This window comes from Balaenoptera borealis (assembly GCF_965194805.1).
Source record: "Balaenoptera borealis genome assembly, chromosome: 4".
NCBI classification, from domain to species: domain Eukaryota; kingdom Metazoa; phylum Chordata; class Mammalia; order Artiodactyla; family Balaenopteridae; genus Balaenoptera; species Balaenoptera borealis.
Window position 1 is genome coordinate 137,207,289 of NC_138861.1, and position 13,334 is coordinate 137,220,622.

A 13,334-nucleotide genomic window follows, 5' to 3' on the forward strand; every position below is an offset into this window, starting at 1 on the left:
CCCCACTTGCCGCCAACTAGAGAAAGCCGTCGCACAGAAACGAAGACCCAACAGAGCCATAAATAAATAAATAAATAAATAAATAAAAGAATGACTTTTAGGTTTTTCGTGTAAGCATCTGGATGGGTGATGCTGTCATTTACGGAGCTGTGGAAGACTGGGATGAGTAGGCTAGGGGAGAGGAAAATCAAGAGCTCTTTTTTACCATGTTAAGTCTGAGATGTTTATTAGACTTCTTGGGTATTTTAGCAGCGGATTTCTGGAAAAGGTGCTTCCATCTTTTATTGTTAAAATATAAACTTTCAATCTGGTCCAGTGGACGATGCTGTGATGATCGGTGGCAGTAGAATGTAGTTCCTTGAATTTGTGGTAGAGTCAGGAACAGGCTTATAAGAAGCAGAATTAGATATACTTTAATGCTTCTGTATGATTGTGAACCCAACAGATAGAATAAAAAAAAATGTTGAGAAGGAGATGAAACAATAAGTAGTTTAATCCAAGCAATGGTGCAGTCACCTGACTGGAGGTTTCTAAGAACTAATCAGGCTTGAAAATTAGATAATGATATGATTTGGATTTAGGGATGTTAGTTATCTGCTGCTACATAACAAATTACCCCCAAATTTATATTAATAACAATATAAATGTTTATTATCTTACACAGTTTCTGTGGATCGGGAATTTGGGAACAGCTTAGTGAGTTTTGTTTTTTAGCAGGAAGGGCTTAATTGTTGTTGTTGTTTTAATATTTTTCAGGTTTAAAAAGTGTTTATAAAGCTTTTAATTCCCAGTAGGAAAATGTTATCTGAATGATTGTTCTAATAGCAAACCACTGTAAATTGTTTCAACTGCATTTGGGACAGAGGGAGAGAGATTATTTTCAAAGCACCATAGCTTTCTTCATGAGAAGGTCAGAGGTACACTGCTTTGTATTATTGCGACATCCATTAGGTGATCTTTCCTTCAGCATGGGCTTTATTTGTCAGAAGGGCCTTAGGCTTGACCTCCCAATTTGGCTGAAGATTTACTGATGAGATTCACAACCTTTGGGTTGCTCTGATATTTCAACATATTTGCCAAGTTGTGGGGCACATCCTGGAAGGCCGTCATAACTTCTGGATCCTGCATGGCCGCAAGAACCTCTGGATCACTAATACTGTTATTGAGCCCAGGCATACCCCCTGCCATTCCAGGCATTCCTCCAGGAAAATTACCAGGTGTTGGCCCAGGAAAGCCACCGGAAAAATAGCCATATTGAGTTCCTGATCGTCTTCTGACTTATTCCTCCCTCTGGGCTCTCTTTTGTTCTTCCCGAGCCTTCTTAACCCTTTCTATTTTTTCTTTGATCTCTCTCTCTTCATGTTTTCACTCATACTTTCTCTGATGTTCAGCAATTTTCTGGGCCCTTGGTTGAACTTCTTTCAGCTTTGCACTAGCCTCTTCGTCACAATCCAGTTTAAAGGCGAGGGCAAGATCATGGACTGCTTCTACACAATGGCCCAGAGGTATGTGCGCTTTCCCTGCCCACTCGTAAGGCTGAGCTGAATCAGGATTTATTTCAATATCTCTGTCACAGTCTCGGATGACAGCATTTGGCTTCTGTAATTTGATGAAGACACTGGCTCTCTTGGCATATGGAATGGCCAAGCAAGGATTCAGCCTGATGGTATCTGTGAACAAGTCAATGGCTTTCTGTAGTTCACCATCATTCAGGGCCTCAATGGCAGCCACACTTTTATCCTTTGCCTCATCCGTCATCCCCTCAGTTATCTCACCATTTTCATCTCCCATTTCTTGAGGGGGCGTCCGTGTCTGGTTCAATCGCACCTTCAATTTCTAGATCACTTTCCTCACTTGACGTTTCATCTGTCTTTATGTTTTCCTCTGCTTTCTCACTTTCTGGTTTTTCTTCCTTGGTATGTGCTGATTTAGTTTTATGAGTAGCAGGTGGTATTTTACCTCCAGTGACCTCCACCCACTCCCTCAGGAAGTGCATTTCTTCAGTGTTCAGGACACTGGCATCCTGCTTACACATTTTCATGAAGGTTCAAAGCTCGTTCACTTTGGGAAGGTCCATGGTCCGGCAAGGCTGAGGCTGAGGTCGGATTCCAGCCCAGGGCGCTAGCTCAGCGTGACTACGTAGAAGGGTGAGGCTGCTTAGTCTTGAGTCCAGGTCCCTCTTAAAGTCACAGTCAGTATGTTGGCCAGGGCTACAGTTTTTGAAGGCTTGACTGGGGCTAGAGAATCTGTTTCCCAGATGGGTGATTCATACACATGGCAAGTTAATGCTGGCTGTTGGTAGGAGGACTCAGTTCCTTACCACGTAGACGGCTCCCTGGGCTGCATGAGTAGCTGGCTTCCTCCACAACAAAAAATATCCAAGAGTGTGCAAGGTAGAAGAAGCAATGTCTTTTATGTCCTAGCTTCAGAAGTCACTCTCCATCATTTCCACAACATCCTATTGATTACAGGTCAGCCTCATTCAGAGTAGAAGTGTCTACACAGGGAAGTGACTAACAGGAGGAGAGCATCGTTGGAGGCCATTTTGGAGGCTGGTGTCAGCCCCCTCTTTAAGTTTTGTAGTTTATGATATATTAGTAGTATAAAGGGACTCATCTTCGTAGTGTTGTATGAGAAAAATTCCCCTAGATACTCGTGGCTCCAGACCTCATATGCAATTCAACCAGCTTTAGAAGATACCATCAAAAGAATTTGAGAAGATAAACGTTTTTTAAAGCAATAAGCATTTTTTAAAACATTGAGAAGGCTTACAATTAAATACAGTAGTGTTCTAAAAATCAAACACATGGTATTAGTAGTTTTGTGTAAAGGAATCTGTATATTTAGTGTGTCAAGTTTTTATAATGTTTAGGAGAATATGACCTATTGGAATGACACATTGTATGTGTAATGCTTATTTAAAATGTGTAACTAAGTAATTGATTTACATTTGTGATTTTAAGTGGAAATTTTTCAAATGTAAATACACTATTAGACATTTAAAAAACTTAAAATTAACATATTTATAAGATTAATTTATTAGATATATGTGAATTACTTAAGTCCTTGGGAAGTGTTTTTTGGTTTTGGTTTTGGTTTGTTTTTTGGTCAGACAACTGAAGAACTTAAAAAAAATAAATTGAATATATTAAATTTATAAATGTAGTTAAAATATTTAAAGTAGGTTAATTAACTGAGACCAAACATTCATCAAAAGTCCCCTTAGAGGGACTTCCCTGCTGGTCCAGTGCTTAAGACTCTGCGCTCTCAATGCAGGGAGCCCTGGTTCGATCCCTGGCCAGGGAACTAGATTCCGCCTGCCACAACTAAAAGAGCACGCATGCTGCAACTAAAGATCCCGCACGTCTCAACGAAGATCCTGCATGCGGCAATTAAGACCCGGCGCAGCCAAGTCAAATACAAAAATAAATATATATATTTTTAAAAAGCCCCTTTAGAAGGGGTTGTTTAAATTTAGCTATATCTATAAAATTTTATAAATTTATAAGCTTACAGGAAAATCTCCTTGGGTTTTGATTTTGTAAAGTCGAGCATTAATTTTTCAAAACCAAAGTAACTTTTGAATACTTTTCCTTGAATGCACGAAAGTTAACCTTAAGTAAATAGATCCACTTGGATGGCAGTGGGGGAAGGGGGAGAAGAGAGATTTTGGCTGATGGGCCAAGTGTTGCCTGACTAAACTTGGGCCTGACTCTTACTCCTGCCTGATGGCTGAGCTGGTCCACCAATATGAGCTCTTCCCTGCTAGGGCCAGTGGGGGAGGGGAGGAGGGCAGGGAACCAGGACTCCACCTGGATTGTCTGTTCCCCCCTCCCACCTCCTTGATCTCACTGTGCTCTGTGCATGTGATAAGTGCTGCACTAGCCTTAATACCGATTCACAGCATGATTCTCGCTCTCTCCAAAGAAGCTGAGCACATGGTATAATGGTCTTTATTAACTTGCTCTCCGATTGTCCAAGGGACTTCTAATGGACCTGCAGGACGAATTGTGGCTGTATTAAGCAGAGAGTACAATAAAAAACATCAGAGGGTCCTGGCCGCAAAAGCTGCAAATTCACCACATTGTAGTGATATGACTTATTGATATAAAACAAAAAAATAGCCAAACATTGATTAGTATGGGGTAGCACAGTCTCACATTTAGCTTTGGGTTGTAATATTGAAGTTTTTAATTTACTATAACTGAACTATGCCTGAACACCCTACCCAGCTGGGTTGTGGGCAGGAATGCTCTTAAATTTCCTATTAACTGTATTTTTGTGTCTTCCATGAAAGTTCACCTCCCAGTTCATGCTTTTTGCCGGGGATGGCACCTAGGTGCCTGAGGAGAGCCTCAGCAGTCCTGAGCGCCAGAACAGGGGCTGCTTTTTGTCACAGGATGCCCTGTTCTTCAAAATGGCACCTGTCTAGTGCCTGACCCTGCTGCCCTTCCCATGGGTTTTAGCATAGTTTCCTATTGCTGCTGTAACAAGTTATCACAGACTTGGTGGCTTAACACAACGCTTTATTCTCTCATAGTTCTGGAAGGTGTAAGTCCACTATCAAGGTATCATAACCTCCTGCTGAAGTTCCCAGGAAATACTTCCTTGACTCTTCCTAGCTTCTGGTGGCTCCTGGCAGTCCTTGGCATTCCCTGGATTGTAGCTGCATCGTTCTCATTTCTACCTCCATCTTCACATGGCCATCTTCCCTCTGTATGTCCCTCTGTGTCTTCCTGTGGCCTTCTCATTAGGATGAGAAGTCACTCATTGGGTTTAGGGCCCACACTAATCCAGCAAGATCTCATCTAAACTAATGACATCTGCAAAGACCCCGTTTCCTAATAAGAAAGGTCACATTCTGAGGGTCCAGGTGGACATGGATTTGGGGAGATACTATTCAACACAGTATACCATTCAACACACAAAGGTACTGGGGCTGCAAGTTCAGGCCATGTTTAGAGCCAGGTGCTCGAGGACATGGAGCGTTCGTTGTGATGTGGAGGATGCTGGGGTTTGCTCTCCACCCAAAGGGGAGGCATCAAGTGCTCTGTGCAGGGGAGTATCATGGTCAGAGGGGCATGAAGGATTGCTTTGGTCACAGTGTGTAAAATAAATTGGAGCAGGGAGGGCTAAGGAGGAAAGAAAACCAGTTTTACCATTGGATAATCAAGTGATAGGTAATACAGCCTTGAGTCAGGATAGATGGTATAGGAAGAAGAGGAAAGGGACAAGTGGGAGACGTATCGTAAATTCAGAGTTAACCAGACTTGGCAATTAACATGTGGTGGGTGGGAGGAAGCGAGTGAAGAAAGGGAAGCGTGTAGGGGGCTGAACAATATGGGTGGTCCCTGAACATCGTTGACTGGTTGCCAAATGAGAGATAGTATTACCCAGAGGGCTGGGATTAAAGAGAAAGGCAAGGCTTGAGGATCCCACAGTGGTGGACCCCAGAGACATTATGAGTGGTTAGGGAGTTGGAAGTAGGCTCTTTCAGTTGGATTACTTCCATGAAAGGTATTCTATGTTTGTATAAGAGGATTCCATGGCATAGTCCTTACCTGCTTTTGCTTTTGGTTTTTTTTTAATTTTTTTTAAACAAACCCAATTTTTATTTTATTTATTTAGTTATTTACTTTTGGCTGCATTGGGTCTTTGTTGCTGTGCATGGGCTTTCTCTAGTTGTGGCGAGTGGGGGCTACTCTTCGTTGCGGTGTGCGGGCTTCTCATTGCGGTGGCTTGTCTTGTTGTGGAGCACAGGCTCTAGGCATGCGGGCTTCAGTAGTTGTGGCTCTAGAGCACAGGCTCAGTAGTTGTGGCGCACGAGCTTAGTTGCTCTGCGGCATGTGGGATCTTCCCAGACCAGGGCTCGAACCCGTGTCCCCTGCATTGGCAGGTGGATTCTTAACCACTGCGCCACCAGGGAAGTCCTGCTTTTGTTTTTTTTAATACTCTTTACCTACATCAGGTTCTTTGTCTGGATAATGTATCTTTAATTTTAATAGATATTGCCAGGTTACTTTCCTAAAAGGCTGTAACAATTCACTTTTTTACTGGCATTGTATGAGAGTTCCCTTTCCTCCTTATTCCCACGATTAGTAGGTATTTCACTCTTTAATTTTTTCTATTTGAAAGTATGACTTCTTTAAATGGCTGCAAAACATTCCACCATATCCATATCAACATACCGTAAAATACTTAAACATTAAAATACTTAAACATTAAAATACTTAAACATTTTCCTATTTTTGGACATTAGATTGTTTCCCATTTTTTGCTGTAATAAAATTAATAACCCAGAAATGGGCATTTTTATACATAAATCTTTGTCCATCCAATGATACTTACAATGAAACTTATAATTTGAAAGAGGATGACATAGGTATAGTTTCCTCAGGCTCTTGCTTTGTTGTTTTTCTTCCTGTGTGCCTTTCTTTTCACTGATAATATTTTAGGTGGACTGAGAGAGTTAAAAGAAAGGGAAAGGGTTAAAACAAATAGATTTTTATTCCTTATTCACTACCAAAGTGATCTGGAATTGTATTAAGCTACTATCAATTCCCTAATTTTCCTATATGCATAAATGAAGTTTCTCATTTTATGGAGGGAAGAACAAATGCATCTTAGTATCCTAGCACTGTCTATAACCTACAAAAGCAGCTTAACTTTTTATTTTCTTAGACATCGAACTTCTGAAAAGCATCAAACTTTTGTTGCCATGATGATGAAAAAAAAAGATGAGATTTAAATCTTGATACCATGAATGGTATATATTATAATATATGACTGGAAAAATAAACAGCCTTTCTATATTCTTCTCCCTTAAATTTTAGCTATTAGAGTCAGAATGCTTCGATTGCAGAATTCTCACTTGAGCAAGGTTTTGATATAACATTATTCATATTCTTGGCCTTGGATGCCAATTAAGTCTCTCAAGTCTAAAATTGCTTGTTTGCTTTTTAAAGAAATCTGCCCACCTTACAGACCTACAAGTTAACTAACCAGCCTGCTTTCTTTTCCCCCCAGAGGACTTTGCTCTGTTGGTTTTCTGCCAGCTCTTCCTTTCAAACTGAAATAGTTCAGTTTCTCTGTTTCTAGAACATAGAATTCATTACTCCTGGATTTTTGCCAACAATGTCCCTCTCATGTTTTTAAAACTAAGATGAATGTTACAGAGTGACCTAGTGGGCTCGACCCATGATTAGAAGTCAGTCAGTGATATATTAGATGTCTCCATGGATGCTCTGTTCTGGGTAGTGGGGCTGCTAGGGGAATGGGCCTCTGGGAGGGCGGGGAGGGCGTCCAGGGCGAAGCCTCGGGACTGGAGGGGAGAAATATGTGTGAGAGATTAGGTAAGATTTGGCTGATGTGAGGCAAGACTCAGATTCTTCCCCTGCCCTCAGGGCCCTGGTGAGTCTCTACCATAGAAAGGGCATAGTCATTAATTCCTTCTGGCCATTTAGATGGAAAACAGAAAACCAGGTGACAGAGAATATTTATAAAGGGCTCTAGGAAGAACCACTCCATTTTTTTTTTTTTTTTTTAATCTTTCAGTTCTCCTTTTCTCTTCCTACCTCTGCAACCCTCCTTAGCCTCTTGTTTCTACTAGTATTGAAAAGGTGGGCCTTCCTGCAACAGAGCGGAAGTCTTAGGAATGTATACATCTGCACCACCTTAGGCCAGGTGAATTTTTCATTCATGTGGCTCTGCTGAATAACATAGGGAGATTTCTTTACTTTTTAGGCTACTTTCTAAGAATATGTTAGTGTTTAAATTCTTTTCCAGTTGGCTATGTATTTTAAAATTAAGCTTTTCATGTTGGGATAATTGTAGATTCACATACAGTTATAAGAAATAATGCTGGGACATCCTGTGTGCCCTTTATCCAGTATCCCACAATAGTAACATTTTGTAAAACTATAGTTCAATATTATTGTAGGATACATTCATGTATAATATCATTGGCATTGATACAATCGAGATATATAAAATTTCCATCACCAAGGATCCCTCATGTTGCCCTTTTACAGTCACATACACTTCCATGCTTCCCTAACCCCCTCATTATCCCTTGGTAATCACTAATCTATTCTCCATTTCTATAATTTTGTCATTTTAAGAATGTTATGTAAATTGAATCATACAGTATACAACCTTTCAGTATCAGCTTTTTAAACTCAGCATAAATTCTTGGAGATTTGTATATGTATCAATGGTTTTTTTTAACTGCTGAGTAATATTTCATGGTATGGATATAGTGCAGTTTGTTTACTATTCACTCATTGAAAGACATCTGGGTTGTTTCCAGTTCTTGGCTACTATGAGTAAAGCCGCTATGAACATTTGTGTACAGGCTTTCATGTGAACATAAGTTTTCATTTCTCTAGGCTAAATGCCCAAGAGTGCAATTGCTGGGCCTTGTGGTAGTTGCATGTTTAGTCTTATAAGAAACTGCCAAACAGTTTTCAAGAGTGGCTGGACCATTTTACATTCCCACAAGCAATGTATGAGCAATCCAGTTTCTCCACATCCTTGCCAGCATTTGGTGTTGCCACTGTTTTTTTTTTTTTTTTTTTTTTTTTTTTTTTAGCTATTCTGATAGTAGTGTAGTGATATCTCATTGTGGTTTAAATCTGCATTATTTTCCTGATGGCTAATGATGTTGAACATTTTTTCATGTGCTTATTTGCCATCTGTATTTCCTCTTTGGGAAATGTGTTCACGGTTTTTGCCCATTTTCTAATTGAATTGTTTGATTTTTAAAAATTGTTGAGTTTTGAGTGTTCTCCATATAGTCTAGATACTAGTTCTTCGTTGAATATGTGGTTTGCAAATATTTTCTCACAGTCTGTAGATTGATTTTTCATCCTCTTAACAGAGTATTTTGGAGAAAAAAATTTTTATTTTGAGAGACCCAATCTACCAATTTTTCCTTTTATGGATTCTGCTGTTGGTGTCAAGTGTAAGAACTCTTTGTCTACACCTAGATCCTGAAGATTTCTCCTATATATTTTTCTCTAGGCTTTATAATTTTACATTTTACATTTAAGTCCATGCCACATATTTTAAAGTAAGTTTTTAGTTCTCTGCTGTCTGAAATAAGCCTGAGCATGTGGAATCCGTTTTGCCCTCATTTTCTTTCTCAAGCATCTACTGAGTGCCAACTGACTCAAGTCACTGATACAATTCCTGACTGGGTACATGATCCTGACTTTGTAATGAGTTAGCTGAGTGATATGCTTAAAAGCATGAACTATGCAGGTAGACTGTTTGGGTTCAAATCCTGGTGCCACCTCTCAAAAGCTTTATGATCTTTGGCAAGTTACTTAATCCCTCTGAACATCAGTTTTTCACGTCATTCAGATCTGGGTAAAAATAATAATACCTACTTCTCAGATTTGCTGCGAGAAGAAAATGAGATATTAGGTATAAAATGCTTAGTGCAGTGCCTGGCACGTGCACAGAAAACATTCAATAATTGTTAGCTGCTCTCCTTCCTGCTCCCTGTGCAGATTCTCTAGGCACCTTCCCCAACTCAGTCTTCCCCACAGTCTCCATTTCTTTCTTTCTACCTCTCCTGGTCTTAATCATTATACTTCTTTTATGAAACCTGTTTAACCTATTTTAGCATTTAGTAGAATTTCCTATCTCCAAATTATTGTGGTATTTATATATATGGTCAGGTTACCTTTATTGTTTCATGTATGTATTATGTATCTTTCCAAATATGTATCTCTTTGAGGGCATGTTCCCAGCCCTCCATAGAGTCTAGCTCTGTGCTGGGTAACTGTCAAACACTCAGCAAGTCCCCAGTACAATGGTAGCGGTGAATCTAAATCACAACATGTTTGGGACTTCCCTGGTGGTCCAGTGGTTAAGACTCCATGCTCCCAATGCAGGGGGCACGGGTTTGATCCCTGGTCTTGGGGACCAAGATCCCGCATGCCAGTGAAATGCGGCCAAAAAAATAAATAAATTACAACGTGTTTCATTGAAAGCAATTTGGCAAAATTAATCCAAAGCCTTAAAATCTTTGACCTAGTAATTTACCTTTTCAGAATCTATCCTAAGAATGGTCAAATAGTTAAACAAAAATTTATGCATAGGAATATTTCTTACAGCCTTATTTGTAAAAGTATGGGTTAGAGAAAAACATAAATGTGTAACAATAAAGAATCAGGAATCATGCAAATTCCATTTATATGGTAGATTATTACACTGTCAATAAAATTCCATTTTCCTAATCATGGATTATAGAACTATAAGGATATAAGGATATTCACTAAAGCAGTCTATATTAGTAAAAGCATAGAAATAACCTAAACCCCCAACTATATGGATAAGTTAAATAAAATATTGTCAGAAAACAGAAATACAGTATGATCCCTTTTGTCTAAAAAATGTATGTCTATTTAGAGACACATAAATATACAAAAGACAGGAAAAATATACTCCAAGATTTTAGTGGTAATTGTCTTTGAGTAATAGCCTTTTGGTGATTTTTTGGCTTCTCTAAAATATAGTATTTAATACTTTTAGCATAAGAAAATAAGAATGAAAGTTATCTGTTTTTTAAATGGTGTTTTGGAGACTATTTAATTACACAAATATATTGATCATTCATCCATTGCATTAAAAACATTTATTAACTGCCTACCAACAGTTAGACCTAGTACTAGAAACATAACAGAGAGAACAATTGACAAAGTCCTTGAGTCACAGTCTAGTGAGGGGTACAAAAAATTACAACAGTGAGGGAGTATAGTGATAATACTGAGTGTCATAGAAGCCTAGAAAAAGGTGGGGTTAGGGAGGTAGGATAAGCCTATTTGGTAGAACTTGAGTGAATTAGAGCCAAAAGCAGGGGTGTAGATAGGGAAGAATGATCCAAGTTTAGGGTTACGCATTTTCAAAGGTTCTGAATGGAAACCGCTGAAGAAATGTGAAAAGCCATGGAGCAGGGGGAGGGTTTGGAAGGGGAACTAGCAAAAGTTAAGTAACTATGTTGATCACACATTCTATCCTTAAGAGTAAACACAGAAGAAAGGGCAATTAATGGTGTTAAATGAGAATGCTAAGATCATATTTTTGCTTTAAAAGATCACACTGACTATTGAGTAGGGAATGAATTAGAGGGGGACAGGAATGGAGGCAGGGAGACAAGTTAGATGGTGGTTTAAGTCACTGAGAAGATGGTAGTGGCTGTAGGGATAGAGAGATGAAGCCTGATGTAGCTGTGACCTGGTGATAGATTGGATTGGTGGTGGTGGTGATGATGGTGGAGGAGATGTCAAAGGAAAAGCAAGAGTCAAGGATGATGTTTACTCTTGGGTTTGCAAATTGTGGATGGTGGTACCACTAATTGAGATATGGAACAGATGCGGAAGCACCAATTGGGAGGGAAAATGAGTTCACTTTGGCTACACCGAGTTTGGACTGCCTGTGGGAAGTCCAATGGGGTGTTCAGAAAGTTATTGGAGATACAAGTATAAATGTATGTTTTGGGGGGCAGTCATGAGAGTAGATGAGAACACCAAGAGATACATGTAGAATGAGAAGAGAATAGGGCTTAGGACAGAACCCTAAGGAAAACCAACATTTAAGAGACTGAAAGTGAGAAAGCAAATTGACTCAAAGCTCGTCTGGGACAGAAATTTTTTGTGTGATGTAATTTACAACTCCTTCTGGGAAGCAATTAGCATTCCTGATAAAGTGCGTGAACAGTTTTCTGACAGACTTTAATAAGACTGAGAACTCCTTCTGGGAAGCTAGGGTTACCCATCCAGCTGATTGACTAGCCTAATAATCTTTAACCAGATGTTCTTTTTTTTGTATCCATTTCTAAACATGGCTGGTGAACCATTCCTTTTTTCTTATAAAATGTCTCAACCAAAATTACTCCTACAGTTGAATTTTCTAAAAAGCTTCTCATTTACTCAAAAACAATTTGTCTGAGGCATTGCTGTAACAAAAGAGAAAGAGGAGCCTGCAAGAGAATCAGAAGAGGCCAGAGAGAGAGAGAAACTAGAAGGGTGTTGATGTTATGTGAAAGAAGACTTTCACCAGGTGAAAGTATTTCAAGAAACAGGGCATGAACAGACAACAGTGTTAAATGTGAGTGAAAGGTCAAGTAAAACAAGGATGAGAAATTGCCCCTGATTTTAGCAGTAAGAATGTCAATGGTGATCTTGGCAAGGGCAGTTTCTCTGGGGTGATTGGGGGGCATAAGTCAGATTTCAGTAGGCTTGAGTGAGTACAGACCATTCTTTCAAAAAGTGTGACTATAAAGGGGAAGGCAGGGGAAGGGAGATTTGAGGCTGTTTCATTTTAAAGGGAGGCAGAAGTATATGAAATATGTTTAGGAAGGAGTTAGTAGCCAGAGAAGTAGAAGGTACCTGAAAGAGAAGGGCTAATCTTGAGTCAGAGACCAGAAAAAGGTGAAGCCAGTCTCAGGAGACTGAGCCCAGGTGAAGGAAGGTCACATGCCTCCCATTGTGATAGAAAAGGGGGAAGGTGAGCCTGCAGGGAAGGCAAGTTTGGTGGTAGAAGGTCAGAGGCATTCCTCTCCAGTGGCTTCTGTTACATCTGTGATGTAGAAGGCTAGGAGCTCTGCTGAAAATGCCTAGGTAAGTGGCAGGATGGCAGACTGAGGACAGGGAGAAAGTTCTGAGTAAGATCCCAGTAAGAATGGGAGATTGAGCTGTCTGGGGAAATAGCGAGTGATTTCAGGACATGGTGGAGGTGAGGATAATGAATACTTCTTGGAAACAACCGGCACAGGTCTGTGATTTTTTTCCTATGGTGCTTTGAAGTCCTGATTTAGGCATGAGGACAAGTAAACTGGACTGTTCTCAATGAAACCTCTGAAACTTTGCAGCTCCCTCTGGCCATCCGTTGAATATGACTCCTTAGTTTGGAGCCTAGGCTCTGTTTTCTTCTTACTTTATAGACACTTCCAGTTGATCTCATCCACTCCCATGGCCTCAGTTAACCTCTCTATGCTGATGAATCCTTAACCAATATTTGCAACCCAGCCTTCCTCTAGAGCAGCAGAATCTCAACCCCATCTGCCTTGCGGGCATCTTCAGTTGGTTGTCTCCTCAAGCTGAACTCATCATATTTCCACTCTCGCATTTCCTTTCCTCAGCAATTTCCTTCCTTTCCTTTGCTCCGGGAGCCAGGGGTTTGTCGTTTTCACCACGCAAGCCTCTCAGCGCTTAGTGAATGTCTGGTGGAATTTCAAATGAATCCACTCAGTTCTCTAAGCCAGAGGCCTGGGAGTCATCTTTTAATCCCACTTCTTCACCTCTGACATCCAATCCATCACACACAAG

The 13,334-nt window shown here is 40.0% G+C and overlaps 1 protein-coding gene and 1 pseudogene across 2 annotated transcripts in view; both read right to left on the reverse strand.

Annotated features, from left to right (window-relative positions):
- LOC309627643 (sodium channel and clathrin linker 1-like) overlaps positions 1-13,334 on the reverse strand; it is a 224,099-nt gene that overhangs the window by 87,176 nt on the left and 123,589 nt on the right. The gene's annotated exons all lie outside the window — the stretch shown is intronic.
- LOC309628187 (hsc70-interacting protein pseudogene) lies at positions 93-3,760 on the reverse strand (annotated as a pseudogene). The gene has a single exon. The product of its transcript is annotated as a hsc70-interacting protein pseudogene (transcript).